We start from the raw sequence: 15,186 nt of genomic DNA, 5'->3' as shown, positions 1-15,186 counted from the left end.
GAGTAAGAATTAAATGTGACCAGACCTTTTAAGGCAGAGGTTGTCGCTTAGCCAAATTAGGCCCTCAGCCTGGCTGATCAAGTGGGCTGTCCAGTGCCTTGTTGAATGAGACCACCCACCAGCAGCTAGCCATGTCCTCACAGAAATAGGAAGATCAAAGTAGCTTCTACGGTAACGATTAGCACTTTCGCCTCAATTAGTGTCACTGTCAGCCCAGTCAAAAAAAAGACAGTTGAGTACCTACAGCCCCAGGACAAATTAACTATGGCCCCAATAAGAGCTCTCCAAAGACAAAAACATAATGTAGTTACTGTAATGGAATTTACAAATGAAAAGCCTAATGTTAGATAAATATTCCATCATAATATGAACAGTGAGAATATTACCCCGCACCCTCCCCCTTACGCCGCAACCACCTGTCTCAATGGTGTCTCTCGCCCGGCGTGGGACCACTGTCAGATAATATATGCCACTCCTTAAGTGATGGAACCTCGGCCTCTTGGTTGGTTTGCAGCATGTGATGGGTACATTCGTCATTTTTATGTCAGAATCCCTCTGCGAGAGGCTGTAGTATTTGGGTTTGTTTTAAAAATGTCACACAATGCATTTATTATATCTTACATCACAAATTGATTAAAAAATGGGTTTTTTTTTTCAAGGCATTCTGATATTACCCATTAATTTCAGGTAGTGGTTATAGCTTCCTCATACGCGTTCCCACAGCCCTAGTTTAGTTTTGGCACACCAGAATCAGCCTCCGGGTGGTATTTATCCTATATGATGTCTCTATGCCAGGCCAGGCAGCTAGATGAAGGTTGGATGGGAGCTGCTGAGAACTGGAAGTCCAAAAATATTCTTACTTGGGGCTACAGGGCAGTGAATTATATCCATTGGGATGCATTTCCAGGAAATGTTCAAAAGCAATCTCGCAGGCATCTGGGCAGAGCTGGAAATGACAGGGCTGCAGCTCTCGGGAAAAGGGGCAGGGGAATCTGGGAGCCTACCCTCCGCCCTGTGTGGCTCCGGCTCTGTATTTCGAGGTCCTGCTGCAGCTTTTCGTCAAGCCTCCACCTTGCACGTGGCCTGCTTTGACAGGCCCGCCTCAGACGAAAGGGCCACAGGGAACCGGAAGGGTATTTCTCTGCCCTTCCACATAGTGTGAAAGTACACATTAAGACCGAAATTAAACAAAATAAAAATTTGCCTTTAAAATGATCCAAAGCGCATTTTTCTTTGGGAGAATCTGTCAACAGGTACCGTTGTGTCTGCAAAGGTGATACAATCTTACAATAAGGCTGGACTGAACACCAAGATACGTTACCGAAATCTGAAGCGAACGAAATCGCATACAATTAAAACAAACAAACAAAATAAAGGGAACCAACCATTTCCTACATTGGGCATTTAGTCCCAAAATTGAGTCTCTCAGTGGATGAAAGAAACTGCTTTGACTAGGAAACCATCCTTCAGAAACCCATACATCTCTTGCTGACATTATAAAGCCCTTATTTATACAACCCCTCCGGAGCACGTTTCTTGACATGAATCACCGCAAAAAAAGGCAGAGCTTGAGGGCATGTTTAGAAATTACAGGCAAGAAGTCTAAAAATAAATGCAGCGTTTATTGTTGACCGTCTTATATTACAGAAAACCTTTGATAGCCTGAAGGACAGAGTGTATGTGAGCTATTCTTCCTGATGCTTTCTCGTGGTGCAAAGAGCGATTCGCTCACCGAAGCACGCATTCATCACTCCTGTTCTACGCCTGCACTGTACACGTGAGAGACTCTGGCTTTCCAACACCACTTTAGTGCACCGAATACATGGCCCCGGGCAATCAGCACGGGTCTCCCGAATTCAAATTGAGGCACTTAAGAGCCAACTGTTATCCTTTGTCAAAAAGGGCCTTCTAATAAGCACAGCTGTACTCTGCTCAGAGTAAGCAGCCTTCTGACCTAGCGGTGTTTGCATTGTCTCCTCTCCTGCACCTGTCACCTGTCAGTGCCACAGTTCCGCAAACAATTTCAGCCAAAAAAATTAAGTGACAGAAAAAATATAAACTGCTCAGCCATGAAATGAAACAACATGCTACGGTCAGTAATCGCATAAGGATTTCTGCCAACAAATATAGCATTTGATATAGCTAAATGGATCTAGCCATTGTGCTGAAGAGGTAAAGAAGGTCTACAAAACACTGGGATATATAGTAAAATGTATCGAGTACAAATATAAGGAGCTTATATACATGTGAAACAATGACGATGTTAGGGCACAACTATGTGCAGTTCTGGGTACCACACCGTCAGATACACAAGTTCTTGAAACATACAAAAAAGGCCAACTAAACCACTTGGTTATTGTTAGGAAGCTTAAAGCTACATGCCTATCTATTAAATCTATTCAAACTCAGCAAAAGGAGGCTATTGGGCTATGATTAGCGTTACTGCTCGTTTTACATGCTTTGGGAGGTCCAAGAAAAGTGGGAGAAATCATCACCAATTAGACTGGCAGTGAGGGGTCGCGACCTCAGGAGGCACCATAGTGCAGCCTATAAACACATCGGAAGCTTACGCTTGGTGTGTGGCCAATTACAACTTATCAGCCCTGATCACATGACCTATGGCATTTAGGGGTCAAGTACTGCGAGATTCCATCGGTGCGGCAGCTTTGAAAATCGGAAGCAGGACATTGTTTATTTGTGAAGTTGATAAGGATCACACGCACAGGGCCGAACTCCAAAACAAATTATATCACTTGCTCGCGGGTCTTCGTGTCTTTGCACAAGGGCACCTCAGCTCTGTGCGTGAGTCCCATCCCCCAAAGGTAAAGTACAGGAGATTTCATTCAATTCATTCATTCAATTCTTTGTTCATTGTTCGAAGTCAGCTTTCATCACAGAGAATTCATTACATTACATTACATTATTGGCATTTGGCAGACGCTCTTATACAGTTGATTAGACTAAGCAGGAGACAATCCTCCCCTGGAGCAATGCAGGGTTAAGGGCCTTGCTCAAGGGCCCAACAGCTGTGTGGATCTTATTGTGGCTACACCGGGATTGGAATCACCGACCTTGGTGTCCCAGTCATTTACCTTAACCACTACGCTACAGGCCGTCAGGCATGTGGTTTACAGCAAACAACCTAAAGCAAATGGTGTCACATTCATGTTGGAGTCACCGCAGACACAATTGTTTGTTTTGTGATTCATATTTTATTTGCCTTAAAATTAGTTCATTCCAGTCGCATCTCCATGTTTCGCTAAAGTTCTCTAACATAAAATTGATGCAAAAAATTTTCCTTTATAATACCCAAACTTCCAAAATACATTTCATGCCATATAGCCATACTAGAGGGCATACTGGTAAGCTGGTAAACCTAAGCTGAACTTGTCCCTGCATTGCATAAATGACGATAGTAAGTATATATTTTCTGTTTCTGGATAAGGTTACTTCACACTATTGTTTGTTCAGGCAGAACAGAGTAGGATATTTTGGAGTACTGCAAGTTCCTTCAAACAAGCATCGTGTTAAGCTCTCTGGGATCGAGTACAAGCATTGCTGTTTGTCAGGGGCCTCTGTAGCAGAAGCGTAGAAGTTAGAAGAACAGATGCTTGGAGGAAATGTAATGTGTGGTGCTGTTGCAGCTGAACCCTGACCGAACCCGAACCGCACGGTGAGATGAGCAGTCGCAAACGTCACTCTTCCAGGGAACAGCGCGGTCTGGCTCAGAAAACGAGGTCACGTGGAACCATTTCATCAGGGCTCCTCTTCAGGATAGTCCTCTTTAGGGAGTCTCTGCAAAATTATCATAGCCTCTCAGAATGGCCTTCCGTTTCAACAAACGCGAACACTCCATGAGACGGCTGCTCTTGTGTGCCCAATTACTAAAGCAGAACCCGACTGAGAATTTCTGAAGAAGGGAGACGGAGGATCCCTCTGTCCATTTGTGCGTTAACCTCCCCCAGAATAATACCCCAACGGCCAGACATTTAGATTCATTCAGAGGACATAATGCGAGTTTGGAGACTAGTAAAATATACTTTATAGTATATTTTTATAGTGGCAAATTAAAATGGTGATGCTCCACAGCTGCATACTGTATATTGCAGAATAAGCTGGGAACATATTTTTAAACATAATTATTCCTACACTGACATACTTAATGCAAATGCAAACAACAACATGCCATACAAATCCCATTCCTAAACTATAACAGTGGGCGGTACATCTGGGAATGTAGTTTGGTGAAGCAAATATATTTATCAGAATATGGTTGACTGTACACAGTGTACACAATCCAATTGTCCCGCTGTGACGTCCACACGCACACAGGAAGCACTGCAACTGATCCTGTATCTGCCCACAACAAACTCACCATTTCCTGCTCTCTAAGATGAACAGCACACTACAGCACAAATCAAAGGAGAGGCGTACATCCTACAGACGATAAGTGGTAACATGTAGGCACCTGGGAGTAGCTATGGTGTGTTGTAGTTACCCAAGGAACCATGGCTGACTCAAGCACAGCCTACTTGATTTTTGGCCATTGTGTGTCACCACAGTGGACTCAGTCAGACCGTGAACCAGCCAATGTTAGGCTACACTGATTCACTCATTCCACGATATCTAAGCTATGGTGGCCACAGTTTAATCTTTTACCAAATAGTTAACACTGCAGGCCAAGAATATATGTTCAAGACCCAAATGTAGGTACAAAGCTCAGAAATGGGTTGGTCATGCTTTGGCTAAACATAAGGAGGTATTATAATGGTCCGCAAATTGATCATCATTGATCAAATCAGGTGACTAGCTTTAAGATTTAAGACAAGTAAAATTACTAAAGTTACATCTTGGAACTTACCAGGGAAAGCAGTGTTTCCTTCCAGACTGTGCACTGTTCACACTTTGCCTCACTTTCAGTTCTCAGCAATTAGCACCGCACCAGCTAGCATTCAGAACCTATGCAAACAGGACAAAATGGTGGCCGTGTTTAAAAAAGATATAAAAATAGGTATCAACATCAGAAAGTATGCAGACCCCTGCACACTTTATTGTGTTGTATATTTAATATTAAAAGGCTCAAAGTGAGCCTCAATAATTGTGAAATTCAAGAAGCTTGGAACCACTAGGACTCTTCCTAGAGTTGGCCATCCGGCCAAACTGAGTAAACGGGCAAGAAAGGCCTAAGTCAGGGAGGTGTCCAAGAACCCAATGGTCACTCTAACAGAGCTTCGCAAGTCCTCTGCAGAGATGGGAGAACCTCCCGGAAGGACGACCATCTCAGCAGCACTCCATCAATCAGGCCTTTATGACAGAGGGGCTAGATGGAAGCCACTCATGAGTAAAAAGCATAGGACAGCCCGCTTGGAGTTTGCAAAATTGACTTTTGAGAGCATGAGGGAATAGATTCTCTGGTCTGGTGAGACAAAAATGGAACTCTTTGAGCAGAACTCCAAGCAAAATGTCTGGGGAACACCAGGCACCACTCATGACCTGGCTAATAATATCCCTAGGTGAAGCATGGTGGTGGCAGCACCATGGGGATGCTTCTCAGCGTCAGGGACAGGGAGACTGGTCAGAATTGAGGGAAGGATGTGGTACTTGAAGAAAACCTGACTGGGGCGATGGTTGACCTTTTTAGCAGGACAATGGCCCAAAGCTATATCCAAGACCAGGCCGGAGTGGCTTCAGGCCAAGTCTCTGACTGTCCTTGAGTGGCCCAGCCAAAGTTCAGACTTAAACCCCATAGAACATCTGTAGAGAGACCTGAAAATATGTTTTCACTTTGTCATTATGTTTTTGAGTGTAAACTAATGGGCAAAAATGGCATAATAGATCGATAAATTGAATACTTTCTGAAGCCACTGTGTATTATTTGACACATACTCAGTTTAGTGATGAAACTAATGTCAATTAACTTTTGTATAATTAACAGAACATATCGTCACCCCTTATGAATATTCTGAGAAAGCATCTTTGCTCAGTTGAATAAAGTAACAAAATCTATATTTGCAATGTAGGCTAAATCACAAATGGAAACTGTGTCACACTCTAAAAAACATGGTCACATCACATCCCTTCCTACATTGAGTAATACAATGGTGCAACCCTGTCAGTAAAGGCAAAAAGTTGGTTAATAAGCTATGTTTCTTAAAGGGATAGTTCACTTTTTTATACCCAGGTCCACTGAGCTACTACCAAGCAAGAGCACAGAGGAGTGGACCGGAGACATGGCTTTCTTTATCTTCACTGATTCGGCTCCAAGGTTTCTCAAAGTGAAAGTCAGTTTCTGATATTTAATACTTTCTTACGGAACCACAAGGTATCCGTATGTCTCGTTAAAAAAAGTGGGCTAAAAAAAAACTTTGAAAAAACTGCAAGATACTGTAGAAATCTTTTTGCTTTACCAACCTAAAATTATTTTTTACTCTGAACTTTGCGATTTGACTCTGAACAGTGTATTTTAAGACCGATCTGCTTACCTATCACCAGGCGGGCATGTGGGAGAACTGGGTGTAAAAGATCACGACAAACACCAGCTTATAAAGCACACAAACACACACACAGACTGCACGGGCTGCACTTTGGCTGATGCAAAACATCATATCATGTGCACGGCTAATTGCTCCCAGGAGAGCGCTCTTCAAAAACACGCTTGGTCCCCGATACCCAGAGGCCTAGTGGGTGGGGGCGTGTTACTGCCTCTGCTTTGTCTCGATAAGGGGCTTGCGTGGGGCCTCCGAGAAATCAATCTCGGAGGCATAGGTGGCGGTGAGCTACAGGAACAATGCGCTAATTTGTCAACATCCTGACCGGCTCATCAGTCTTAAGGCTGGACATCAACTGATCAAGTAAGAGAACTTGCCACCCTTATTGGAAATAAGGCAGTGCCATGTTCATGCAATTACAAGACTGGGGACTAGAAAAAAGCATGCTTAGTATGCCATATTTCTAAAAGGTCCCATTTTGCGGAAAATGACTTTCCCTTGCTAGGTGTATTATGAAGGAGTTGAAGGTGTTATAAAAACACTGAGTGTGTAAAATGCTGAGTCCCCAGATGAATCCACACAGTTTGTATAAAGAAAATGTGCAGACGAGCTCTTTGGACTTCCGTGAAGTTATGACATCACAACGATATGCTTGTTATAAACTGGATAGTTTTGCATGTCCACACAAATGTTTCCTTTTAGAAGAAACTAAAAATCTCGCAGACTTTTTTGAGAAAAATACAAAATTCCCTTCCAGAAATACAACTCTACAACTGATCTGACATACAGGGAGGATACCCACTTCACAGTCTTCTGGCTGAGGAATGGTTGGAATGTCAGTGGATCTATTGATATTCATATGATAATGGGGCTTTATTGTGTCTCACCATTATAAGCCTTCTGAAATTGCTTTTGCTGCTTAAAAGCTGAAAATGGATATCAGCTGTGGGTGTGTTTGTTTCAAGGTGCTTTGAAAGTCACACAATATAGGCATACAGCAACCTCAAAGAAAACGCGATTTCAGGCCACTAATTGAGAAGCAAATGTCAATCATTACATTACATTACTGGCATTTGGCAGACGCTCTTATCCAGAGCGACGTACAGTTGATTAGCAGGAGACAATCCTCCCCTGGAGCAATGCAGGGTTAAGGGCCTTGCTCAAGGGCCCAACAGCTGTGCGGATCTTATTGTGGCTACACCGGGATTCGAACCACCGACCTTGCCTGTCCCAGTCATTTACCTTAACCATGACACCACGGCACAATCAGGGTGGGCCTTGATCTGAGAAGCATTTTTCAAGAATATTGTGGTTTCTGAACTGCTCGGTTTAACCACAGCATGCAAACATGCACCATGCAATATTAAACAGGGTTTTTTTTGGGATACCATTTCAGGTTTAGCATCGGTTTTTTAATCATCCGGATAGTTTGTGTGATGAAGAATAATTTCGAAGAGCGTTGAGAATCTACTAGTTTTACAGTGGCTGGTATAGGCCTGTCTGTCTGCAGCTGAAAGCAGATGCATCTTCAGAGACAAATACTCTGGGCAAATACTATTTTTCAATCAGTAGGTGGATACCAGATTTTCATATATTTCAAATCTATGCTTGCGGTTTGAAGCAAAAATTATGCATCACAGTAGTAAACAAGCCCACTGAAAACAAACACCTTTGTATATTCCCCCAACCAGCAGCAGCTGTGGCTTAAATTAATCAAATTGGCTGAGTTTATTTTGATTTTATCAGATGAGCACTCATTCAGAAAGCTTTCTGTGCACCTGTACACAAGCCTCAGATTTCTTCCTGCAACTGTACTGGACACCCAGAAGTGGAAGTAGTCGCATATAGCAAAGTTGATTTACTTGTGAGTGGCATCCAGCCAATCAAAACCTGTCTGGGCCTGCACTCTTCTGATTTGCACTTCATTCACAACAGACAAGTGCTCAGTCCCCTGACGAGACAAAGTCATCAAAATGAGTCTTAGAAATGCTCATTCTTTCCACAAGTACATGTAAGTAAAACAAGACACTTGCAGCACAGACAACTGCTGCTGCCTTTAACCACAGGGATGAGATACAGCACTGACGTAACATCAATATAAAAGAGAAATATCAAAAAGACATCATTTCCAGTAGTCGTCGTGGATGTTGTATGTGAGTTTGTATGTGACTAGAGAATTATCAGTGCTGAAAATTGATCATATTGCTTTGATGACTCGTCTTTTAACCTGTTTTTTCATGGCTTTTCCATCTTGCTCAGGGACAGTAGTTGAAAACTTGCCGGCTAATACTGACAGATTTACAGTAATGTTGATTCACGTGCGCTGTCCCTGTAACAATAAACTTGTAAATAGTGATTTCCAGCAACCCCCACCAAGGCTCAAAGGCATCCAGGGGACTCCCACCATAGATTCAAAAGGGTCACATTTAAACCTACACATCCATCAATTTTGACCAGGGACCCCCTAGAGTACCTGCAATGACCCCCAGTAGTCCACAGACCCTGTATTGAAACCCAAGGCTTTAGGATAATACAAGCTGAGAAAATGGAAGGGGACTTCTGAATATCCTCATCTGCTATCTGGAAATAAGTTCTGCATGTAAAACAATTTCATGTTTGGTGAAGAACCCATAAAAATTTAACTAAGCCCACTGGAGACATACACTGTGGACATACACTGATGAAACATTATGACCACCTGCCAAAGATGCTGTTGGTCTTCCACGTGCCGCCAAAACAGGTCTTATCTACCAAGGCATGGACTCTACAAGACGTTTGAAGGTGCCCTGTGGTATCTGGCACCAAGAGGTTAGCAGCAGATCCTTTAAGTCCTGTAAGTTGCGAGGTGGAGCTGTCGTGGATTGGACTTGTTGTAGGCACTCACCACGGCTGACCGGGACTACTCCACAAGCCTTACCCTTTCAGAGATGCTCTGACCCAGTCATCTGGCTGTAATGATTTCACCAATAAAGTCGCTCAGGTCTTTACACCAGCCCATTTCTCCCGCATCCAACACATCAACTACAAGTTTGCTTTCCATCTAATATATCCCAGACCTTCACGTGCGTCATTATTAAGACATAAACAAAATGATTTGCTTCATCTGTGAGTGGTCATAATGTTTTGGTATACATCAGGGAACCAGTGAGCCTGTGTACAGTGATTCCTCAGGCTGACAAGCTGTCGATCATGTAGCAGCAACCAAACATGAACAAGTTAACGATACAGAAATTCCTAAAAAATATATAAAAAAATTTAAAAAGAAGGTCTCTCCCAAGTACTTTTTGTTCTCATGAATCCATACTGAGGAGATGCGGTTCTGGATACTTGACCAGAGGAGCAGCAGTTAAAATCCCACATGGGACACAGAGGTTTAAAGGGCAGAGACGCAAGAGCTTCATAAGACATTGTCCCAGACAAGAATGTACAAGAATGTACAAGAATAAGGGCGGAAGACATTTTGTATCTTCTAAGCCAAAGAAATGTCCAATGTTCACTTGCACATTTCTTTTAATACCAAACCAATGCATCCATTACTGTTAGCAGTAGTGGGAAGGTTCAATGAAGTGTGCATGAACGTCCATGAGGCGTGTCAGAGGGTTAGGTTATTTTCATCCCCAAACATTATGTGACAGCTGTCAAACAACAGGCACAACAAACAGCAAGGCTGGCATCTATCTGCTGTCGTGTGCAAAACAGGATATGGTGAAAATGTGTAGCCTTTCATAGTGGCTGGAATTGCCTCATTTTAACTCCCTCAAAATCACCCAAATGCAGTTTCTCCAATGTAAATGTACAACATACACTTTGCCCATCACATCAGAGATGTCAGTTTTTGTGTGGATATGTAACATGCAGTTTCTTTCATACAATTAAATAGTAAGTTAATGTCAACCTGAGCATGAAAAAATGACTATGGAATTGCCATATAGGTATATTTCTGTCTGGGTTAATACAGAATGCGGCAAGTTATACACTTGCCACATAAACACTAACAGTTTTTCATGGCCAGTTCTTTTTTGTTCACATTTGGTGTCTGCACCTAAAATGTGCAGTTCTTTCAACAATATTCACAAGGATACACAAGGATAACACTCCAGTCATGTTGTAAGTTAGCAAAAGTGCTGTGTATAAATTGACATTTAAAGAAAATGGTTTCAATGGTAAGCAAATATTTACACAAGAAAGTTGGTAGGTGCACCCCTGGCAGGTGTTTAAAAGGTAAGTCTTTATAACTCAGTAGCCTACTTATATATTTATATACTTAAATACATGGTACAGTTTAAGTTGCTCTGGATATGACTCTGCTAAATGAAGGTAATGTGGTTAGGCTGAAGTTAGCTGTGAAGTAACTAGGTTACTACTTGGCAGGGAGATGTTCCCTATTCTGGTGATTGGATTGCAGCTCATTTTTATTGAGTGAATTGTGGCTCCCAATTTCTTTAAATATTTCTTTACTGTCATTTTCAAAAAGGACAGAATTAATTAAGGCAGGCATATAGATGTATCAAATGCAATAAATAAACAGACAGTGCCCTCCAAAATCTTTGGGACAAAAACCCAATATTTATTGATTTGCCATAATTTTAGATTTGGAATCACACAATTAATATGTGGTTAACAACATGAGGACCAAAGTTGTGCCAATGAAAGTCAAAGAAGACATTATGAGAATAAGAAATAAAGTTTGATACATTGGCGAAACCTTCGGCTTACCAAAATCAACTGTTTGGAACATAATTAAGAATAAAGACCACTGGTGAGCTTACTAATCGCAAAGGAACTGGCAGGCCAAGGAAGACCTGCACAGCCAATGACAGAAGAATTCTCTCCGTAATAAAGAAAAATCTCCAAACATCTGTCTGACAGATCAGAAACACTCTTTATGAGTCTGGTGTGGATTTGTCAATGACCACCGTTAGCCGCAAAAACAGGATGGCCAGGTTACAGTTTGCCAAGAAGTACTTAAAAGACAACCACAGTTCTGGAAAAAGGTCTTGTGGACAGATGAAACAAAAATTCAGTTATATCTGAGTGATGGCAAGTGCAAAGTAAGGAGGAGAGAAGGAACTGCCCAAGATAAGAAGCATATCACCTCATCTGAGAATCACGATGGTGGGGATGTTATGGCTTGGGCACTCATTGGCCTCCACTGGCTTCCTATTGCCGCACACATCTGTTTGAAGGCCCTAGTGTTGGCATTTCAGGCTGCTAAGGGGACTGCCCCACCTTACATACAATCCTTGATCAATCCCTACTCCCCAGCTAGACCACTCCGGTCTGCCAGCTCTGGTCGCCTTATGGTTCCCTCTCTACGTGCACCTGGCGGTCGAGCTGCACGTTCGCGCCTGTTTTCCGTTCTGGTTCCTCAGTGGTGGAATGACTTGCCTACCACTGTCAGAACAGCAGAATCCCTCCCCCTATTTCGACGCAGACTCAAAACCCACCTTTTCAAACTCTACCTTAGTCCTCCCTCCTGATTTCCCCCGCCCCTCCTTTCTAATTTCCCTTTCCCTTGTCTAACCCCCCCCCCCCCCCCCCAAAAAAAAAAACATTTTGCACTTATGATGTATGATGACGACTATGTTTAGAACGGCATTTCATGTGTATTTCCCTAGTTCTGGATGTGATGCTTTGCCTTATGGTACAACCTATGCACTTGTAAATCGCTTTGGATTAAAAGCGTCTGCCAAATGACAAAAATGTAAAATGTAAAAATGTAATGAAGGTGGGGGAACATGTTTACTATTTGCATGCCCTTATGGGATTTACACAAACTGAAACATAATCATTTTTACTTTGTAACTATTCATAACTATACCTATTTTTGTATGTTTTCAATGCAATAGATGTGTATGGTAAATTGTGGCATTACATAAGATTACATTATTGGCATTTGGCAGACGCTCTTATCCAGAGTGACGTACAGTTGATTATACTAAGCAGGAGACAATCCTCCCCTGGAGCAATGCAGGGTTAAGGGCATTGCTCAAGGGCTGTGCGGATCTTATTGTGGCTACACTGGGATTAGAACCACCAACCTTGCGTGTCCCAGTCATTTACCTTAAGCACTACGCTGCAGGCTGCCCCTAACATAACAGCAATAAACAACCCCAAGCCATGTGGTTCTCGTGATACCCATTTCAGAACTGGGAGCTTTCAGCCCAGACATATCATGAAATCTGCACAGTTGGTCATGGATTATTCCTTACTTAATCTGTGATTATTCTTCATTGGCAGAGGAATTCTCAAATGTCTACATACATACAAATTAGATATTCAAAATGTGACTGGGTTTTTTTTTCTAGATGAAACAAACTGTTCAACACATTAAAATGATATTGGGTGACCAAATTGCCAAATTCAAACATTTCTCAGAGGTTGACCATCTTTTTACCATCAAAAGTTGTTTAGGCATTGGGTAAGACAATCATGTTAAACTCATTTGAAAATTAAATGAGACAGAATTTAAAACCCTAGTGACACAGCTGCAAATTGCTCTCTAATCTCGATCAATAATGGGAATATGCAGGGGGATTTATTTGGACAAATTCTTGAAGTATAAAAATTACTTCCATGTCTCACATAAATGGCAAAATAATATGTCACACAAGTTGTCACTAATGCTTTCATTGCAGTGATTTATCATATGAACAAGTTTGTACACATCAATATCAACCCACAAAACACATAAAACAAATAATTATGAAATCCCATGATATTATAAAACTGTTTATTAGAACACCAAGTAGTGGTGTTACAAATTCACTTTGAAGTCAATTAATATATTCTGATGAGTGCTCTGGTTTAATAAGATTAATAGTAAAATTAATAACAGATGATTATCATACAGAAAAGGGAAGATAATGGGATAATAAGAGGCCTGAGAAAAGAGTAGAGACCGTTCATTGCTGGGAGGAGGAAATATCGCCAATAAATTTCAATAAGACCCCAATCAGTAGGCTAATATATATATATATATATATATATATATATGACTATTAAAAAACCGCAATAACACCACTCCAAATCACTACACAAATTTAAAAGACGCCCAAATAAAATTCCAACACTCCCATATTAATTGTTGCATGGATTACACACCTCTCCGTCACAACGTCATACTATGGTTGGAAGTAGCCTACGTGAGCAGGCGTCATACAGCGACGATTAGCGTAAAGGGTCCAAAACGTTTATTTAAGTTATGAAAATACCTTCTTATTCGAGGCATGAAATATTATATGTATGTCAGGTGCCAGTGTATAATTGAATACAACGCAGGTCGTCAGCTATTACAAAGAATATCGTAGGACAGTCTAGCCAAAGACAAAGCCATGTGTCTGGTTTTGCCGTGATCTGGTACCGGCGGATAGCAGCTGCTAGCTAGTTTCGCATAGCTAACTCCTAACTTACCATGCTTTTTACAGTACAGCGTCAGTGTTCGTCTGTAATTACTGTAGCAAGCTGTAGAACAAACCTTAAATCTATTCAATAACCAATTGCTAGTCTTGCCAGCTAGCATAGCTAAACCTGTTGTCATCCTCAAATCAGTTGGCTAAATAGCTAGCGATCTGTTGCGTTTGCATACCACTTATGTTTGCAAGCAAGCCGTTTCTCCATAAGCAGTTAGCCATTTTTGACATACGCTACGTCTGAATATGAAACATTTAAGTTCTTCATTGAACCAGGTGCTAACGCCATCTGGGTGCACACATCAAAAAGACCGAACCGCAGGAAAGCTAACGCGTCCAACTATTTAAACTGAGGCGGTAATCGTGCAGTTATTTAGTGTGCTATTGTTTATCCAGCTTGCAAAAAGGGAGTGCATACTCACCAGTTATTGTCGAACACTACATTCACCTCGCAGCCTCCAAGTGCACAGTTACCAAGTAGCAACTTCTTAAAAATCGTTTCCACTAATATCACTTGAGAATCCAAATGGGTCCATGTGATTTCTTGACCAAAACTGCCAATCTTGTCCCGCCCACCACTCTCACGAACTCTGCTTTACGATTCGGGGTGATATTCCTTTCACACACACACACACACACAAAACCCGGGACTGACACGGGGTATTTAGCACGGGTTCAACCCACGTTTGACCCATTCACACCACACTATGGTCATATTTCTTGGTGAGTACCGGGTCCAATGTGTAAACCATCGACAGTCTGCTGATGTGCTCAAAATCATGTAATCTTTCTAATTGCTTGTAAAACTAGCCCTATGTCACAAAACGTTTTAAGTAAAGCATGGCTGTTAAACATTCACCGTTCGGCTTACATATTGACGATAATGAAGATAATTCGATTCGAGTTCGATTCTAATAGCATAGGCTACATTTAGGCTACGTGAATAGGCCAATGTCCATGTCTGTATATGACCATCATTACATTTTCAATGCATATTAATGAGACGCAAAGTTTTGCTTTTTATGCAAATGTCTTGTTGCACTTTACTAATATTATTTTAGCATAGGCTTCGTAATCGCCAACATGTGACTGCAAAGTGGCTGGAACTTTTAAAAATAACCCAACCATACTCATCCATGAAAAATCTATTCAAAGTAATGTAAATACAGTGGTGTGAAAAAGTGTTTGCCCCCTTCCTGATTTCTTATGTTTTTGCATGTTTGTCACACTTAAATGTTTCAGATCAAACAAATTTAAATATTAGTCAAAGACAACACAAGTAAACA

At 41.6% G+C, this 15,186-nt stretch overlaps 1 protein-coding gene across 3 annotated transcripts in view; it reads right to left on the bottom strand.

Moving 5' to 3' along the window:
- Positions 1-14,501, bottom strand: part of LOC133137890 (protein tyrosine phosphatase type IVA 3-like) — a 47,011-nt gene extending 32,510 nt beyond the window's left edge. For 2 of the 3 annotated variants that reach the window (XM_061256288.1, XM_061256294.1), the window contains exon 1: positions 14,323-14,501. The gene's annotated coding sequence lies outside the window, so the exon portion shown is untranslated. Of the gene's footprint in view, positions 1-4,861; positions 4,960-14,322 lie in introns of all 3 variants that reach the window. The other variant, XM_061256291.1, reaches the window with a different exon arrangement.
- Positions 14,502-15,186: the final 685 nt, after the last annotated feature.

Source organism: Conger conger, chromosome 9 (genome assembly GCF_963514075.1).
Source record: "Conger conger chromosome 9, fConCon1.1, whole genome shotgun sequence".
Lineage (NCBI taxonomy): Eukaryota > Metazoa > Chordata > Actinopteri > Anguilliformes > Congridae > Conger > Conger conger.
Note: the sequence above shows the minus strand (reverse complement) of the source record. Positions and strands in the feature narration are given on the sequence as shown.